The 18,220-nt window shown below is 58.6% G+C and overlaps 1 protein-coding gene across 1 annotated transcript in view; it reads left to right on the top strand.

Moving 5' to 3' along the window:
• The window catches only part of RAI1 (retinoic acid induced 1), a 117,232-nt gene that overhangs the window by 28,690 nt on the left and 70,322 nt on the right, over positions 1-18,220 (top strand). Inside the window, exon 2 of the mRNA XM_032841208.1 lies at positions 9,868-10,006. The gene's annotated coding sequence lies outside the window, so the exon portion shown is untranslated. The remainder of the gene's footprint in view (positions 1-9,867; positions 10,007-18,220) is intronic.

Here is an 18,220-nt window from a genome sequence, read left to right as displayed (position 1 = left end):
AATCGAAAGAAAACTCACATCTCTCCATAGACCAGGAGGGAATAATAACATCAGAACCAGCATTTGTCAAGGTGCATGATGAGGCAAAGCACCGCAGTGACTTTCACATACAAATTTCCATTAGTCTTCAACACAACCCAGGCCTTGCCAGCCTCCCATTTTCAAGGTGACAATGGCTCAGAAACAATGCAGAGCGGCTGGGTGCGAATCTCTCCTCACACGTTTTGGTAGTGGTGTGGGTTGTCTAAGAAAGTCACCGCAACCCTCTCCACCACAGAAAGGTATGGAAACAGGGCTGGAAGGATATCCTGTTAGAGGTGGGTTGGACTTGGCTCTTGGCCCTGTCAGTCGGTCAAGTGAAGGCCCGTTGTAGCTCCCTCGTCTGGGGGGCTGGGCTTGGGAGGATTCTCCTGGTCTCGGACCATGAACTCTGTGCTGAATTTAGGGAGAAAGATCACAGCTTAGAAGGCTGCTTTCCAGCCCATATTGCCCCCTCCCACCTCCCCATGAGGGAAGCAGGAGCAAAAGCATCACCTCTCCGCCCAGAGAGGGCGCAGAGCCGGCCGGAGACACACAGCCAAGATGTGGCAGAGCTGGGCTTGCCCTGGGGGAGGGCAGAGGCAGCGCCTTTTCTGGTTTTGGGTGTGTGGGGAGGACGGGAGCTGTGACTTCATCGCGCTAACTCTCCTAGAGGTCAGAGCCCAGGCGGGCCTCTGAAGCCAGGGGTTCAATGCCCTTCCTCCACACTTGTGCCCAGGCTAGACTGCTCCAAGCTGGGCCCTGGGGTCTAACAGGTGAATGAGAGCAGCTCCCGAGACAAGGAGTGAGTGGGTCGGGCTCCCCCCGAAGTCACTCAGACCTTGTGCTCTCTGAGGCTGTTTCCACATCTCCAAAATGGGCTAAAGACCCCTCCCTCAGAGGATTTCTGGGCAGATTCCATGGGGGTGCCTGGCAGAGTGAGCAGCCTCTCCGCGCGTGGCACAGTCACCCGGGTTCCACTGGGAATGTGGGGATGAAGCCCAACCGGGAGGGAAAGCACAAGAACAATAACCCCCTCCTCCTCCCTCCCCTCCCTCGTCCCCCCAGCTCCCCTCCTCCTCCTCATACACTCATGTGGTAAAAAATTCACACAGCACAATTAGCATCCCTCCCACCCCTCCTCTCCTTCTTGATCAGCAGTTTCTTCTCTCTGCTTCCAGAGGTGATCTCTGCGGATTGAGGCAGCTCCCCTGAAAAGGGCTTTCCATGAGAACGTTCCTGGGGACTCACTCTCCCTGGGAGAAGCTAAGCTGGGCCTGGGTCTCCCGTCCCATTCTGCGGCTGACAGGCCGAGGTGACAGGACCGAGTTGTCCCTTAGCAGGGAGGGAATTGGCCTCCTTGTGCCAGAGACAAAGGGCATGCGGTAGCCAACCCCGGTCTGGGCGGGAGCCACAGCCGTCAGATGGGACGAGGTCAGGAGGACACCCGGGGTCCTTACATGGCCGGGGTCGGTAACTGGAGGCCAAGAGAAGGCCTGGGGGCAGCATCCCCAGGGCTGCCAGGTGGAGGGAGGGCAGAGGCCCACAGAGCCCTGAGTTGAGCTGGGAAGGGGTTGGAGGGGTCAACTGAGGAATGGTCGAGTCCCCCGGAGATAGCCACGGGCTCTGGGATCAGAGAACAAAGGAGTCTGGAGGCAGGTGGCCACCACCCAGGTGTACATGCAGGCGTAACTATGTGTGAGGAGGCCCTGTGTGTCCTTAACATGGGCACAGTGTCTCCCCTTTCTTGCCAGCATATAGGCACACATATATCTCTGGTTTTGTGAGTGTGCGTACACATGGATGTGTGTGCCCGCATATTTCCACCCTGGGGAGCCTCTGTGTTTCTGCGTGTCCTGACGGCCCTGCTCCCCATCTGTTGTGTGATGTGGGGGCCCTCTCTGTCAAAAATGGCGACTGCCCTGAGTTTGGGGGAAGGGGTCATCCTTGCCCTCTCACTGAGTTCTCTTTGAGGCACGCAGGGGAAGCCACTGGGGCACAGGGTCAGATCCACATCCTCTGGGAAGGAGAGGAAGCTGAGGGAGCTGTTGTCATTCCCATTCTTGGGCCTCTGGGGAGTCCCTGAGCACCCCTGGGCCAGAGGAGCTGTGTGGCCCAGTGAGAAGGGGTAGGGGTGGGGCCAGTGTGTGTTTGTGCATGAGCGTGTCTGGTTGTGTGTCCGTGGTTTGCATCTGTGTGTCTTTGCATGTACAATTTTGTGTGCGAGGGTCTTGGGGCTGGGCGGATGGGCCTGTGTGTATAGGTCTGTCAGGCTCTGAGTATGTCCGTGTGTCTGGCCTGCTCACTCCCGCCCATGCAGGCCTCCTGCTCAGTGCCAGTCAGCTCTGCTTGGGGAAGGTGTCAGGGGCGGTGGGCTCTCTTCGGTCACTGCTTGACCCTGAGGCCTCGGCATGGTGTGTCCGGGGTTGACAGCACTCCTTACCTTGGGGATGCTTCTCTGCTTCCCACGTGGTCCCCAGTGGCCTGGTGGAATGTGTCCAGCATGGCAGATTGCCTCTGCCAGCATCAGGTTCAGGCTCGGGCTGGGGCTGGGGTCACAGGTCAGTCTGTAGCAAGGCCCAGATGTCGTTCTGTGGCTAGGGACTGCGGCCAGCGTCAGAAGTCCATTCCTGGCCGAGTGTGGGGGTCTGTCTGGGGCTGGGGTCGGGGCAGGGGACACACACCATGACTGGGGTGGAGGGTCAGACAGTGGTTGGGCTCAGGCGGGGCCATCTGCATTGACGCAGAGGACCGGACAGGATGCCCAGCCCCTTGGTGGCTCCCTGGCCAAGAAGACGGGTTTGAGCCCTGGGCTGCAGCTACTGGAGAGGTGGGCTCAGAGGCAAGAAGGCTCCCGTGGCTGCCGTGCGCTGCTCCCATGACTGTGACAGGATCCCATCCAGGCTGCATGTGCGGGGAGTTGGTGCCATTAGTCATAGCCAGGACACCAAGGGGCATTCTCTGCACCCAGGACTGAAGAGGAGAGCATGGAGCAGGGGCAGGCCTCCCCAGGCCGGGGAGATTCTGCTAGCCGGTCTGTGTGCTTCTTCCCCTCTCCCTGGGTCTCTCTGGTGCCCTCCCCACCCCTCATCCCTGTTGCTCCGGCATCCCTCCTTCCCTCTCCCCTGCATTCGCTCTAGTAGTCTCCACTCATCTCCTACTCCTCAGCCTCTGTCCGTCTTCCTTCCCTCTGTCCTTCCTCTGTCTTTCCAGCTGTGTGACCCTCCTCTTTTTCCCACGTACTCCCCACCCCCAGCCCTGCCTTCAGCTGCCACCGCCACCCCAGGGCCTTGGCTCCTCCAAGCTGAGGGTCACAAGCACTCAGATGCTGAGCAAGGGAGGGGATGCCCGTGGGTGTCAGGCTGGGGCTGTGCCTGCATGGACCGCCCAGGAATCTGAGGTTGAGGGGGCTATAGAGTGAGAGGATGCCCCCCCACACCAGCCCCCCAACGACGTTTCTCCTCCGAAGCCCACACCCAGTGAAGGGGATCCCATGGTGGGTGGGTCTGCCTTGGTCTGAGTCTGAAGCTGTATGACCTCATCGGGTGGTGGCCTCCCACAGCCTAGTAAAGAAGCATGGATGGACAGACAGATGGCAGAGAAAGCCCCAGACAGCGGAGATCAAAGGTCGTGCAGATCAAAGGCAGAAACTGGTTTGATCTCTGCAGACCCTGATGGGCAGCCCCTGTAGGGTAGGCAGGGCCAGCCCGAGGCAGGTCATGAAGTGAAGTGCGCACTCCTAGCCCCCAGACCTTTCTCCTGCCATGGCTCTGGCCAGAACCTAAATGGGGAGACCCCAGATCTTCCTCTGACCTCCACTGCCTTCCCTGGGCTCTGCAGGGGATGGGGGGATACACCGCGTGTTTGAAAACCTTCCGCAAGTTTAAGGGAACTTGGTTATGTAGAATGCCGATCCCCCCCACCCCCAGCTGAAACATCAAATTCTTTGCTTACAAAGAAAAACATTTTCTCAAGTGTTTTGCTCTTAGTCTCACATGGTGGCCCAGCTCTTAGGATGTGCTAGGCGGTGGAGGGTTTTGGGGGGGGGTGGGGACAGAAAGTCACAGTACTAGAATGGCTCAGTGACCATGCCAGCTTACAAGCATGGGGCGGTGGGGGGGGCTGTCTGTTTTGCTCATGGCTGTCTCCCCTGTGCCCCCAACAATGCCTGGCACTTGGCAGGTGTCCCAGAAAGGCACCCCAGAGCAGAGGTCTGCAGAATGGATTCAGTCTGTCGATCTGGGGAACAAGAGGAGACATAAGGGAGGGAAGGTAGCCACTTTCCCACTCCATCGATAAGAATGGGGCCTCTTCAGCCGTTGTCTGAACTGGCACATCGGCGTGAAGTTCACGAACCTGCCTTCCCAGCTCTCCATGACCCCCACCCTGGCCAGGCCCTGTCCTCCTCCATCTGGACCGGCACAGGGGCCGACTCACCGGCCTCCCTGCTCCTGCCTGGGCCCCATGTCCGCTCTCTTCACACCAGCCTGGGGCTACTGTGAGGACCTCGGGGAGATCTCGTCCCTCTGTCCCTCTCCTGCTCAGAACCCTGCAGAGACAACTCAACCCTGGATAAAAGCCAAAGCTCTTACTAAAGGGTTTGAGGTCCTGTGGCTCCTGTCACCTCTCTGTCCCCATCTCTTCCCACTTGCCCCACTGCTCACTCAGCTCCAGCCACACCAGTCTCTGCGGTTCCATGAAAACTCTCACCCTGCTTCTGCCTCGGGACCTTTGTCCTTGTTGTCCCCTCTGCCTGCACTCTCCCCCGCATAGCTATGTGCCCTACCACCTTAGTGTCTCAAGTCCATTCTCAGATGTTTCCAAGTGCAAGTTCCTTGACCACCCAGTGTGAAAACACAGCCCTTTCCCAGATGCTCCCTTTATTTATTTTTGTGCCTAAATGTAACATACTATGTAATTTACCCATTCATTCTGTTTCTTGTCTGACTCATGACCACAAAGAACAGAAGCTTTGTCCTGTGCCTTGCTCTGAATCCTTAACACATGCAACAGGGCCTTGAACATAGTAGATGCTCAGTGAACATCCGCCCAACAAATAGACGGATATGTCTGCTGTACACAAGCTCTGTGACCTTGGTGCATTGTTTGGACTCAGTGACCCAGTCTGAAATGGGGGGCAGGCATGATGGATGTGAGGGAAAGATGGAGATGTGAAATTGCTGGCTGACTGCTCTGTAAATATGTGTAAAGGAGATGTTGAAACCTGCCTGGCGCACCTCTGACCCAAGGCCTCTCGAGGCTGCTAACCTTGAATGCGACTTCTTTGTCTTAAGTGGCACCTGCCTGGCCTGGTCCGTGGAGTCCAGACCCCTCCTCTCTGCCTCTTGTGCCCACCTGGGTGGCCCCCGGCTCCCCCCTGTCCCTGGTGGCCTGTCAGCCTAACATCTGGCAGCTCCATTGACCCCCACTGCCCTGCTGACTCCCCGGGCCCCTGTTTATTATTTGACCTGAAATGGTATTTGGACACACACTTTGCAGGAAAGCAGCTATTCAGATGGTTCTAAGCCAACAAAAGGGTGACCTGGCCAGGACAGGCTCTCCTGAACACAGCCACCCCTCACCAGGAGGCATCTGGCCCTTCGAGACCCGTGAGCACTCCCACCCCAGCTCATAAAACTCTCCCACCAGCCAAGCATGGGGGATCCTCTCTCTCCTCGGAGCCTGGGATAGGACTCACGTGGTGTCAAACCCCTGCCTGGAGCAGGGAGCCTGCCAGGCAGGCAGCCTCCCCTGCCAGTCATGCCCTCAGCATTTATGGAGCGCCTGCTGTGTGCTGGGTACTAGCACCATGATCCCATGGCATCTTGCCAGTAGGGTCTGATGGAACAAGCAAGGGCTTGGGGGGCCATGTAGACCTAAGTTTCAATCTTGACACTGTGTCTTCTTCATTCACTCATTTGCTAAATATGTATCGAGCCCCTGCTCTGTGACAGGCCAAGATGAGCGAGATTTCTCTAGAAACATAGTCAGGTGGGGATCAGAATGTCTGCCTGTGTGCTCTCGCTGAGTCCTCTGATGGCCCTATAGCCTGGGGTTCTTCTTTTGGACATGAGCAGATCCCCTCTTGGGGGGCTATCTTGATGACCCTCTGATAACACTTGTGGAAGAGGTTTCCATCGGCCTTCGGCGGATGTGAATCTAGACCTCCCTGCCGCACGGCCCCCAGAATGACCGAGGGGCCCCTGGAACAGATGAAGGGCTCAGCTCTCCTCTGGGACAAGCCATCCCACTACCATGTCATTCCTCCAGACCCTTAGGATGTGTGCTCAGAATCCAGAATCTGTGAAGGGTGTTCCCTGAGTGATGTGGCAGTCACATGACCTGCCTTTGCCCTGATGTTCTCCAGCCCCTTCCCCCATTCTTCTCCAGAGGGGCCGTTGGTTCAAAAAGGAGAAAGCCCTGGGCTGGGTCAGCCTCATTCATTCATTCATGTACTCATTTATTCACTCAACAAACACTTACTAAATGTGTGTTAGGCACTGTTCCAGGTACAGGAAGGAGTGCCAGTGAGTACACAGATAAAAATAACCACAAGGTACCTAAATAAATACATTATATGGTACATCAGAAGGTGGGGATGAGCATTCCAGGCAGAGGGACAAGCAAGTGCAAAGGCCCTGTGTCTGGTGAACTCAAAGAACATCTAGAAGATAGAGTGGTGAGTAAGGGGGATGGGCATGAGGTCAGAGAGGTGGCAGGGGGCCTAATTGGATGGGCTCTCATCAGACACTTCTGATCACTCTGAAACCAGGGAGGGGAAGGGAGCCTATCCCCACACTACCATCTTCACACCCCTACCTGCCAATCTGAACCTTGCGGCCATCTGTGTGGACAAGGTGGCTGAAGCAGGATGTGACAGGGACAGTTTTAGGCTGAGGGTCACCATGATAGGGGTTGCAGGCCAGTCTGTGACTGGATTGGTGGTCCCCAGCAGGGATTTGGGCTTTGTTGTCTAATGATGCACACCGTGGGCCTCTCCTCAGCCTCAGGACTGCGTGACCCTGGTTCCCAGGCCAGATCATTGAAGACAGGACTAAGTAGCCTGCACTCCAGAGAGGGGAAGACTGGAGCCCACAGAGGAGCTGGGCTACCTAGGGCTGGCTGGCTGGCTGGGAGCAGGTGCCCACAGTTGGCTTGTTTCTGCTGATTCCTTAACAGGTCAGCCCAGAGGGCACATTAGGGCCCATTTCTGGGAGAGAGACCTGCCCCAAGCCCCCCGGGCAGCCGCACTCAGGAGTCTGGGTAGGCTGTAAGATGCTGCAGGCCAGTGATTGCCAAGCCTGGCTGTAAGCTGTTGATTCCTAGGCAGAGGGAGCGGCATGTGCAAAGGCTCTGGGCACTCAGGTTGGTTAGGTCTGGGCTGGAGCCCAGGAATCTGTGTTTTTAGTTTCCCATTTGACTCTGCACACATGGTAAGTCTGGGAATGACTATTCAAGCCCTTACCCAAAGACCTTGAGGCACAGCAATCCATGAAACCCCTTCTAGTCCATTCCACGATTCCCTCACCCCAGCCTGCAGGAGGCTGGGCCCTGGGGAAGCGCTCAAGCAGTGGCTAGAGATGTGTTGCCTGCCACGGCCTTCTCTAAGGAGCCACCAGGCCCCAGGGAGGGCCCGGCAAGGTGGGGGGAAGGCTCCCCACACCCAGTTGGCTCATAATTGCTGCCGGAGTGGAGTGTAGGATGTATGGAGAGTTGGTAGCGGCAGGGTGGGGGGTTAATAGAGGAAGTCGGGCAATCACTGAACAGCAAAACCGAAGTGCGACAGAGGTCGTGGGTGTGCTCCTCCCCTCTTGGCAGAACAGAGAGGGGCCTGAGCAGGGAACATAGGTGGGGGGCCTAGGAGAGCAAGACAAACAAGACTGGCAAGCAGGAGAAAGTGGAGAGAGCCAGGGCTGACGTGTCTGTATGATCCCTGGCGCGATAATTGGGTGAACGGACGATAGGTCGGACACGTGTATGGATAGAAGGGTGGGTAGATGCAGAGACCGAGAGATGAATGAATGAATGGCTGCGTGGGCGGTGAGCCGCCTGGCGAGGGGCGGGCCAGTCGAGCGCTCAATCACAGCCCCGGGGCGCGGCGCCCGCCCGCTACGCTCTGAAACCGCCACCCCCCACCCACCGCGGCCCCTCTCGGGGCCCGTAATTCCATGCCCCTAGGGCTCTGGAGCTGCTCCTGGTGGCTGCTCCCGGACCGAGGCGAAGAGGGGCTGCGCCACTGCCGCGGGGCTCCGCGCGACAGCCTTTAGCGCGCAGGCTGGGCTGCCCCTCGGCCGCGGGGGGAACCTGGAGGTGCGGTCCCGCCTAGAGGCCTCGGCCCCGCTCTTCTTTGTCTTGGCCCAGTCCTCTGCCGTCTCCAGACTGCTACCCGCCTCTTCGGGCAGCCCTCGCCGCGCACTTCTGGGCTTCTGCGGATCTCTGAGTCTCAGATCCGTGGCCCCCAGCCCATAGGCGTCTCCCCCGCCCAGCAGGGTCCCCCAAACCCAGTGCCTCTAGGACCGCGGAGCCGGCAAGTACCAGGATCTCCAAGCTGCGTCTCCGGTGCGGGGGGAGGGGGGCGCGGGATGAAGGCCCCCTCGTCTCCGCCTTCTGTCCCCGCCCCTCCTCTGCCACTACTCTTCGCGCTGCGCCCCGACCCCAGCGCAGCTTGTTCGCGCCTTAAGCGGCTCTTCTGCGGCGGTGCCGTCCCCGACACCACGCGGAGCCCCCCCTCCCGCCCCCCGTGCCCGCCAGGCCTCAGACCCGCACGCAGAACACAGCCCTACGCAGCCATACACAAGACCGCCTGCAGACACGCACCACAGCCTCTCGTCGACCCACAGCCCTGCACAGGCGTACTGCCCCCTCCACGCGCAGACCCACAACCCCAGCAACCGCAATCCCACTCGCAAACAAGCCCACACAGATACACAACACCCCTGAGACACACTCGGGCCCACGCAGACACAATCCTATACACACAACCTTACACAGACACACAGCTCCTCGGACACACGCAGCCCCACATGGGCGCAGTCCCACCCACGCAGTCACACAACCCTCTATAAATGATCTCACACAAACACAACTCCACGCAGACACCGCATCACTCAGTTCCTCCGAGACCCAGCAACACACTCACAAGCTTGTAGCCAGACCCCCAAACCCCGTGACATTCATACGTAGGACAGACCAGAAATATACAGCCACACCGATGCACACACGGACCTAATCGCGCAGCCAAGAGCTCACCCACGGGCTCGTAAGTCACTGGAAAAATATTAAAGCGTTTCCCTCCCTCCCTTCTATCTCTGACACACACGCGCGCGCGCGCTCGCGTACACACACATTCACACACACGGAGACACTCACCCCCACCCCCAAAGCGCCGCGGAGCCTCCTAGCCGGTGACCCCGAGCCCCGGCGGTGAGAGCCGCGGGAGCGTCTCCCTGGCGCCCCCTCCTCCAGCTCCCTACCCGAGCTCACCACTCCTCCCCTCGCCTCCTCCCTCCCTGCCCCCTCCTCCTCCTCCCCTCCCCCGCGTCTGGGGCGCGGGCTGCGCGCAGCCAAGCCCCCTCGTCGCGCGCCCCTCCCCGCGCGCACCCCGCGCCCGCATCGCGCTTGCCGAGTGGATGCGGCCACGGGGCGGTCTCTAATTACCTCCTGTCCCCCGGTGGCCCGTGAATAATGGCTACTGAGGGCGCTCGCAGGGGCTGCTGAGAAGGAAACGCGGGGCGCGAGAGGCGCGGCGCGCGCGGGAGCGCGAGGGAGAAAGGAGCGAGCCCGGTGCCGCCGCGAGCGGCGGGCGGAGAGAAAGGAATCGTGCGAGCGCTCACATTTTTTTCTCCCAAGGATCTCATCTGGCCGCTGCGTTCTGGAAGAGGCGAGGGGGAGAGCGCGCGCGAGAGGAGGAGGAGAGAGACGGCGCGGGGAAAGGGAGACGGCGAGACGCGCAGCGCCGGCGCCCGGGAGATCCAGGAGGAGCCCGCAGGTATTGTTGGCGGCAGAGCTTTGTGTCTTCGGGGGGCCGTTCCGGGGCGCGAGGGCTCCCGGAGCCCCCAGGCCGCCGCCGCGCTCAGACCTGCCCCAAAGCCGGGGCTGCCGGCGGTGGTGGCCGCCGGCCGCGAGTACCCCTCCCGCCGCGCCGCGATCTTGGCTGGAGTTGCAGATTTGCCTGTTTGGGGGTTTTCCACGCCGGTTGAGGAAATCGGTCTCAGGAGAAGGAATTTCTTTTTTTCTTTTTTTGTTTGTTTCTTTTCTTTCCTTTTTTTTTTTTTTTCTTTGTGTGTGTGTGTGCGCCCGCAGTTTGGTTGTGTTGGGGACTTCACCCTCCCCTTTTCTCCACAATACACTGGTGAGAGGTCTGTGGCACTGGTGGAAGGCAGGGGGCTGAGATGGCGGGGTTGGTGGCCGCTGATGGGAAGGTGAGGGACGCCAGTGACGGAAGGAGTTTTGCTCAAGTTCGCAATCTGCGCGCTGGAGCCGGTCAGACCGGGGAGGGCCGTCTGCGCACCCTGTCCTGCTCCGGGCAACCGGTGGGAAACTTCCCGAGAGCGCTGCCTCCCCGGGGACTCGGCGCCCCCGACGCCTCCAGGCGCTTCCTCCGGCCGCCGCGGCCCCTCCTCGCCGCCTGCGAGCGCTTAAGGTCGCGCTCTCCCCACCCCCGCCTTCCTCCCTCCCCCGGCAGCTTCCGGATCTGGACAGAGCTGGAGGAGCAGCTTCAAACACTTCCCTTGGAGACCCCTCCCCAGTCCCCGCGCCACAGCCTGCCACACGGCCCCCCCTGCCCTGCATCCCCGCCTCACGCGCGCCGGAGTGGCCGGGCTGACAATGAAATCTCGCGCCTTGCCGTCGGGGGTGGGGGTCGTAGCTGGGTCTCTCTGGGGGTTGCTGACCCAGAGCAGGGGAAAGGGAGGGAGGACTTCTTGGGGGAGGGGCTTGTTTGGGTTAGAGACGTTGACGTCGGATGGCGCTGTGCGGGGGAGGGGGGCGGGGGCAAGGTGGGGTTCTCGGCCGGGGGTCGTGGATTCTAGCCCCTCTTGGGCTTGCTGATTGGCTGGTGACTTCAGGCACGTCGGAGGGCCCCCCCAACCTCAGCCTCCTCCCCGCAACTCGGCCTCCTCCCCTCCTGTACAATGCGGGCTTCAGAGGTGATCCCGAGGGTGATGTGTGTGTGTGTGACGGAGTGTTTGTCTCCTGCCATCCACAGCAGACGCTGCTCCCGTGACCCGGAGATCCGGACGCCTCGCCCCCTCCCTCAGGGGTGGGGGGAGGGATAGAAAGGGGGAGGGGAGTGGTGGGAACTTCTCCTTTTCCCACTGGGGCCACAGGAGGGGATTGCTAGACCGGAGATTTTTCTGGGGACCGCAGTCCTGGGGCGGGGGGTGCTGCTCAACGCCAAGTAGGGGTCGCAGGGTCAGAAGCTTCTCGGCACTCTAAGCGCCTAAAATCCTTTTGCTCCTTTGCGGGGGGGAGGAAATGTGGAACGGGTGAAGGGCTAGTTGGAACAGGAGTGGGGGCCGAGAAGAGTCAATGGAAATCTGCCTTAATTGGATTCCCAGGCGAGCGTGGGAGGGAGCTAAAGGGGGCGCCTCCTCTTTCTCTTCCCGGGGTAGGGAGCCATGCCCGGGGGACCCCCAAGCTGGCAACCCAGGCAGGAGAAGGAAATCCTTCTCTCTACTTAAAAAGGGAATTCCTGGGGGGAGAGAGGAGGCACCTTGGGGGTGGTGGCGGACCGTTTCCAGGCTGTTCTGTGGCTTGGTCCAAGAATATAAAGAGTTAACTCTCCCCAGAAATCTGTCAGCCCCCACACAGCAGGGACCCACTGTCGGACCCTTTGACGTGCTAACAGCGTGACACTGGCTGACAGGAGCTAGCAGATTCCATACTCTGTGCTTTCCTTCTCAGCAGCCGCAGACAGCGGGACAAGACCTGGCTGGGTGGTGCCTTGCTTAGGGACCTTGGGAGGGGGGCAGAAATCAGAGCGGAGGGAGGGTACAGCAGCCAGGGAGCCGGGTTAGGGGTCAGGTTAGGGAACTTGAAGTGGAATCGCCCTTGGGCTGGCAGAGAGGGGGGTGGTCTACACTTTGCCCTGCTCCCCACCTCCACCCCCACCCTTAACCACCCACAGCTGGAGGCTTGGCAGTTAAGGGTGAGTGTCTGATCCATAGGCCAGACTGTAAGACCCCAGCAGCTGAGGGCAGATCTGGCTGAGGCCAGGGGGAGGCAGGGCTGAAAGCGACAGGATTGATTTCTGCTCCCTCAGTGGGCCCCATTATGGGACAAGTGCCCTGGTGTAGAGTTATTTGTGGGGTTGTCTCCCCCTCCCCCAGGCCCCAACACACACGCATTTGTTTCCTGCAGGTGAGAAGTGTTCCCTGCGGATCTTAGAGCTGTGGGGCCTGGCACACGACGGGCACTCAGCTTTGGCTGGACAAACACAGGAGTGAATGAATCCCTGATGAATGAATGAATAAATGAATGAACGAGAAAGGGGAAAGTTTCTCAATTGGAGGCATTTAGACATTTTAAAAAAAGAAACCTTCCCGACATATACATTTTAAAACGTGGTTCAGAGAAAACCTGAAACAGAGAGAAAGAGAAACAAGGTTACTGTCAGCGGGCTATGACAATGTTAATATTTTGATGTTGTGCTTCACAGTCTTTTTTGACTCCCGCAGTTGGTTTGTTTTTTAAAGACTTTGTGGCCATTCTCTGTATTCAGATGTATATCCTGCTTTCTTCATTGGCGAACAGGAGCCTTTTCCTGTTTTGTAACCAGCATAAACACCCCGGTTCATGTCTTCGGGCTTTTCCAATCGGGTGGACGTGCCATCATTTACTTAATAGTCCCCTTTTGTTCAACATTCGGGATGCTCCTGATGAACGAGGTAGCGAATGTATTTGCACAGAGCACTTTTTTGTGTGATGTTTGAGCTGATTTCCTCAAAATGACGTGGCCGATGTTGAAGACTCCGGCATGCCTGCAGTGGAAGAAATGGGCTTCTCATTTTTCCAGAAGTGGGGCACTATCTGCTCTGCTTCCTCAAATCTAGAACCTTCTGTCAGAACTGAAAAGAGCCTTGGCAGTGAATCACCTATCTGAGCCCCCTTCTTTGACAGGGGAGGAAACCGGGGCCCAGAGAGGGGAAGTGAGTCCCAAGGTCACACAGCAGCTGATAAGCCTTGCAGCAGCCAAGAACCAGCTACTGACTTGCCACTGTGGTTTCTGTTTGTAGGAAGAGTTCCTAAGGATCCTGTAGGCTGACCTTGGCCATTTCACAGGTGGGGAGGGGGCTGAGACCCCAAGGGAGGAGAAGCACAAAGCTTGCCCTTGGCATTGCCAGCTGGAGCACCAGATAGGCTCCTAAACCTGTCACATGCTTTCTGTGTCACGCACACTGGCCCTGTCCACAGATTCCCGGGCCGCCGAAATTACTAGGCTGTGGTTGGCCAGTGTGGATGCCCTGTTGCCCCTCCTCAAAACTCCTTCGTTCCTCTTTGCCATCCCATTCTCCAGAAGAACAACTTGAGGATCCAAAGCGTGGATCCCATGGCTGTGCCCTTACCCCTGTGCCTCAGTTTACTTTTCCAAAGACATAGCTTGGGGTCTGTTTAGGAGCTTGGGGCGGTGGGTCAGGTGTTGGCCCAGATAGCCACCGTGGGGGAGCGGGGAAGGATCAGGGTCATCTTTAAACTTATTCTGATCTTAGATTGACCTCAAGAGGGCCCCTGGGGAGGAAGGGGAACAGAAGGAAGGAGAGGAGGAAGAGAAGATAGGGAGGGATTAGAAAAGAGGGAGAGGAGGTCAGGAGGGAAGAAAATGCAAAGGAAGAAAGGAGAGAGCTCGCCCCCACCCCTCACTGGGCAGCACCCGCCCCCCACGCACGCTGGGAGAGCCTGGGGGACAGTTCTCCCAGTTCGGGTGTCAGGGCTAGCCCTCGCTGACTGGTAGGAAAGGCTGGATGTCCAGGGTGGGCTCTTGCCAGCGCTGAATGAAACAGCAGCTGGCCAGGCTCTGGAACGGAAGGATCCAGACCAGGCGGGTGGCAGGGCGGCAAGACCTCCGAGGCTTGCGTTCCTGGGTTTCCCTGTGGGGCAGGCGGCAGGGCACCCCCAGGGAGGGGGCTGGGGCCCTGGGTGCTTCTAGGGGCAAGGTGATGGTGGCTTACGCTTCCCATCCCAGGACAGGGACCTTCTGCTTCCCAGTGCCGGACACCAGTTGGCTGTGGAGGTTAAGCACACCCCTCCCATGAGTGTGGGGTATTTGGGCATTTCTGCAGTGTGTGTCTGTGCTTTGGAACGCATCCGTGAACATGCGTACACATCCGTGTGTGCCTGTGTATGTGTGTCTGAGCCTGTTTGTGTGGGGGTCGGTCTGCCTGCCAGCCTGGGTGTGTGCGTGTGCACACGTGCACACACGCATGTGCCCTTGTCCGTGGGTCTTGGACCCTGTTTGTATATTTCTTAAGGGGCCTGTGTGTCTTCCAGCTTGGGCACGTGTACCTGCATGCATGTCTGTCTGTGTGTGTGTGCGCCTATCTGTGTGTATCCCTGTGTGTGCCACGTCTGTGGGTGTGTGCGTATGTCTGTGAGCTTCTGATCCCATTTGTGCATTTCCGATGGGGGGAGAGCACGCCCCTGAGCTTGGGCACGTGCGTGTTTATGTGTGTGTGAGCACACACTTTCCCCCTAATGGCCCCAAGAGGGATCCAGGCAGCAGGCTTTTGTGCTCCTTTCAAGGTTGCGGCTGGGTGGGTGAAGGGGGGGGCAGCCTTCAACTGGGAAGGGGGGGGAGGCAAGAGAAAATCTTAAAAGACCGTCTTCCCTCTGGTCTCCAAGGAGATCAGCCTGTGAAATGATCCGCACGTTAATTAAAAACGATTATATCCTGATTGAGCCATTCCTGCTTACATCCCCCGGCCGGGAGGGCTGAGACTGAGACCAGAGGATGGAGACTGGGGCAGGGTCTGGCTGCAGGGTGCAGCCCATGGAGGGGAGCACACCTGGGGAGGGTGCGGGGCTGATTGGCCAGGTGTTGGGGCTCTATGCCCAAGGCAGATTGGAGCTTCTCTTTTGAATTTTAAAGGCCGCCACCACCATCAAGTTCCCAGGGGCTGGTTGGCAGCCACCAGGCTCCATAGATTCCCCACTCATGTGCCAGTCACTGGTCCTGTCATTTGCACGGATCCTGAAAGTCAGTGTTTGTGGTGACATGCTTGATGTCACGGAGCCAGTTGTTAGGGACCCCAGGCTGGACCCAGTTCTTTGACCCTAAGCCCCAGATCCCCCCATCCCCCGCTACCTAGTTCCCAGCTGCCCCTGACTCCCATGATGAGGAGTCCTCCCTCTGCAGGACCTTGGGGACCTGAGATGTCAAGGACAGGCCTTCTTATCTTCCCTGTGCCCCCTGAGATCGTTTCTTCCTGAGGTCCACGCTGCACAAGGCATAAGGCTGTGGTGTCCGTTCACGTGGGGAGCCAGATGACTCGCTGGCCCTAGGCAGCTCTGGTCTGGCTCCTGTCACCTTCGCCATCCTGGGCAGGGATGCCTCCCCTCCCTCTCACTGTTCCCCATAAAGTGGCTGACAATTCCATAGCAGACTAGCCACAGGTGCCCCTTAGTGCCTGCAGCTGGCCACTGTGTACCCATATTCCTGAATATATGCCACCAAGACCTTTCTGGAAAAAAATCTGGGCCTTGTCACACTCTGCCTTACTCAGTTATCTCACCTTCAGTCAGCCTTGTGAAGGCTGTGGGAATTGAAAGTACCCATAGTAGTAATCAGCCAGGGACCCTCAGCTGATGGCCCAGGATCAAGTGTTGTCTTGGTTCGTAAGTGATAGGTGCTTGGGGGAACTGGTTTAGCTCTGCATGTGTGGAGACCCAGCTGTCCAAAAGGGTGGCCCCCTGCCTTATCCTGTCCTGCTCCACACACCCCTCTGCACCCAGGCCAGGCTTCTCGGGGAGGAGGACACCCCGCTTTAGGCCATCCACACCCAAAAGCACGTGAGAGCACTGGCCACAAGCAGGGACTTTTTCCTCTTCTTCGAGCCTTCGTTTCTCCTTTGGGCCATGGGGGTCATGGCTCTGTCCTGACAGGCTGCCAGAAGAGTAAGGAAAACCAGGTCAAGTTTGTTCAAACGTCTGCAGCATTGGGACGCACAGAGGGGCTCGCTCAGCGTTCATCTGTGCGTCTGTCCGTTCAGGGCACCTGTGTGTTAATGCGGCAGGGGCCTTGGGTTTGCTGGCTTCTTGGGAGAGAGACATGCTCTACTCTTTCCATGCTTCCTGGGAGGCATCCTGGGGTTGAGGTGACTGTCATTTCAGTAGAAACCTCCAGGGAGCTAAGACTTTCATAGGAAACCCCCCCCCAAAAGCGTTTCAAAGGTAGAGTGTCTGGGGAGAGGGAGGGGATGGTACTCCTGGACCAAGTTTCACATTCTTAGGGGGACCTTGTCCAAGGGGAGGGTGCCGGGACCAGAAATGATGTCATTAGAATGAGGCAGATGGACCCAAAAACTCAGCAGCCACTTGTTCCCAAGGTCACAATTGGAAGAGAGGTGGGCAGATGTTCCTCATCCCCCCAAAAGCCCTTTGAGCTGAAGCACATAGAGGCTGTGCCACCGCAGGTCACCATGCAAGGTGCCACCTCCCAGGAGCACCGTGACCCCTGGGATATCTGCTTTCCCCAAAAACCCTTTCCCAGGGCTTGAAATGACTCCTTTCGTCACAGCCCAGGGTCAAAGCGTTGAAAGCCCTGCTTAAAATGCAAACCTATTACCTTGTGGGAGTGATCAGAGGCTGAACTCATGTTTGCATAATGCAGGGGCCGGCAACCTCTCAGTCCCGCGGGGCCCATGGGCAGAGCTAATGAGGGGGCCATCTGGCCTTCGCGGGGTGCAGCCGCTCAGCTCTGCCAGAGCGGCATCTGGGGCTGCAGCCCGGCGTGCCTGTCACCCACCTTCTTAGGAGCCAGGATTCAGATGTTCACTTCACACCTCCTGGTTTGTGCCTCTTGTCACCTAATCCAGCCACCCACCTGTGGCCAAATTCAGATGCGCGTGTGTGCGTATCCACACGCGCAAGTGTGAGCCCTGCCCCAGCCACCTGCTTGGAGCCTGTCACCTGAATAGAGCCTAGGGGGCTCTACACCCGCCCGCTGTGCCCGGCCTTGAACCTCAGTCCACAGGGCCCTGAGAAGCATGCACGGTGCCTGCCTCGTGTGCAACCCACGCTCGCCCTGGCCCTCGTTAGTGGTCTTCGCGGTGAGGGTGTGGGAGCCGAGAGCTCCCACACAGGGGTGCCGCGGCCTGGCTGGGAACAGGTCAGCCTGACCCGTCTTCTACACGCACGACCGACTTCCCACAGCTGCTGCCATTGACGGGGCTCAGCAGGGAGGGGCGGCAGCGGGCACCTGACGGGCATCTGGTTTGTAAGTCGAGATTCATTTCCTTCAGTCCTTCGTTCAGCGTTCAGCAGACGTTTGCCGACAGCCCAGATGAGGCACATTCAGTCCATGCCCGGGAGAGTCAGGGGTGGGCCTCCCAGCCAAGGGAACGTGGACCCTGGGTCTGGAGGGGGAAGCATTTGACCACAGAAGGGACCGCAGTGCTGGACAGCGAGCTGGGAGGCCTGGAGGCGTGAAAGAGTCAGAAGAGATCTAGAAGGTCAGAGGTGGGAGACAGAGGCAGGAGTGGAGGCTGAAAAGGAGCCTGGGGCCTTGACTGCCGTGAAGGGTTTTATCCTGGAGGCAGGGAGCACAGCTGGAGCCCAGGCTTGAGGCAGAAAATGAGCCAATGAGGAGAAAAGGCAGGGAGTATCAGAAAAGCGCCCCCCACCACCCCCACCGTGGGGCTGTGTGACCTTCGGCCTGCCGTGAGCCTTTCTGGGCCTCCGTGTCCCCCCTCAGAGCCGAGGCCTCTGGTTCTGAGTGGTGGGGCCTGACCCGGCCCTCCTTACATGGAGCTATTCCTGGACCTGCTCCCGAGGGAAGCTGGGGCCTGACCCTGCTTCCAGACTCCTGCCTGGGTTCCAAGCGGCTCCCCACAGCCCTGCCTGTCTGAACCCTGGGAGGGATTATTACCTCTCGCTGGGGAAAGAGGTGGAACTCCTCAGGGACCAGTAATTAAAGCCCAACAGATTGTAATTCCCTAAAAGAAGGCTCGACACAGAGAGGGAGGAGTGGTACCCGGAGCCCCACAGA

This window comes from Lontra canadensis, unplaced genomic scaffold, assembly GCF_010015895.1.
Source record: "Lontra canadensis isolate GAN:19392208 unplaced genomic scaffold, GSC_riverotter_1.0 scaffold122, whole genome shotgun sequence".
Taxonomy (NCBI): Eukaryota; Metazoa; Chordata; class Mammalia; order Carnivora; family Mustelidae; genus Lontra; species Lontra canadensis.
This window is presented reverse-complemented; position numbering and strand designations above follow the sequence as displayed.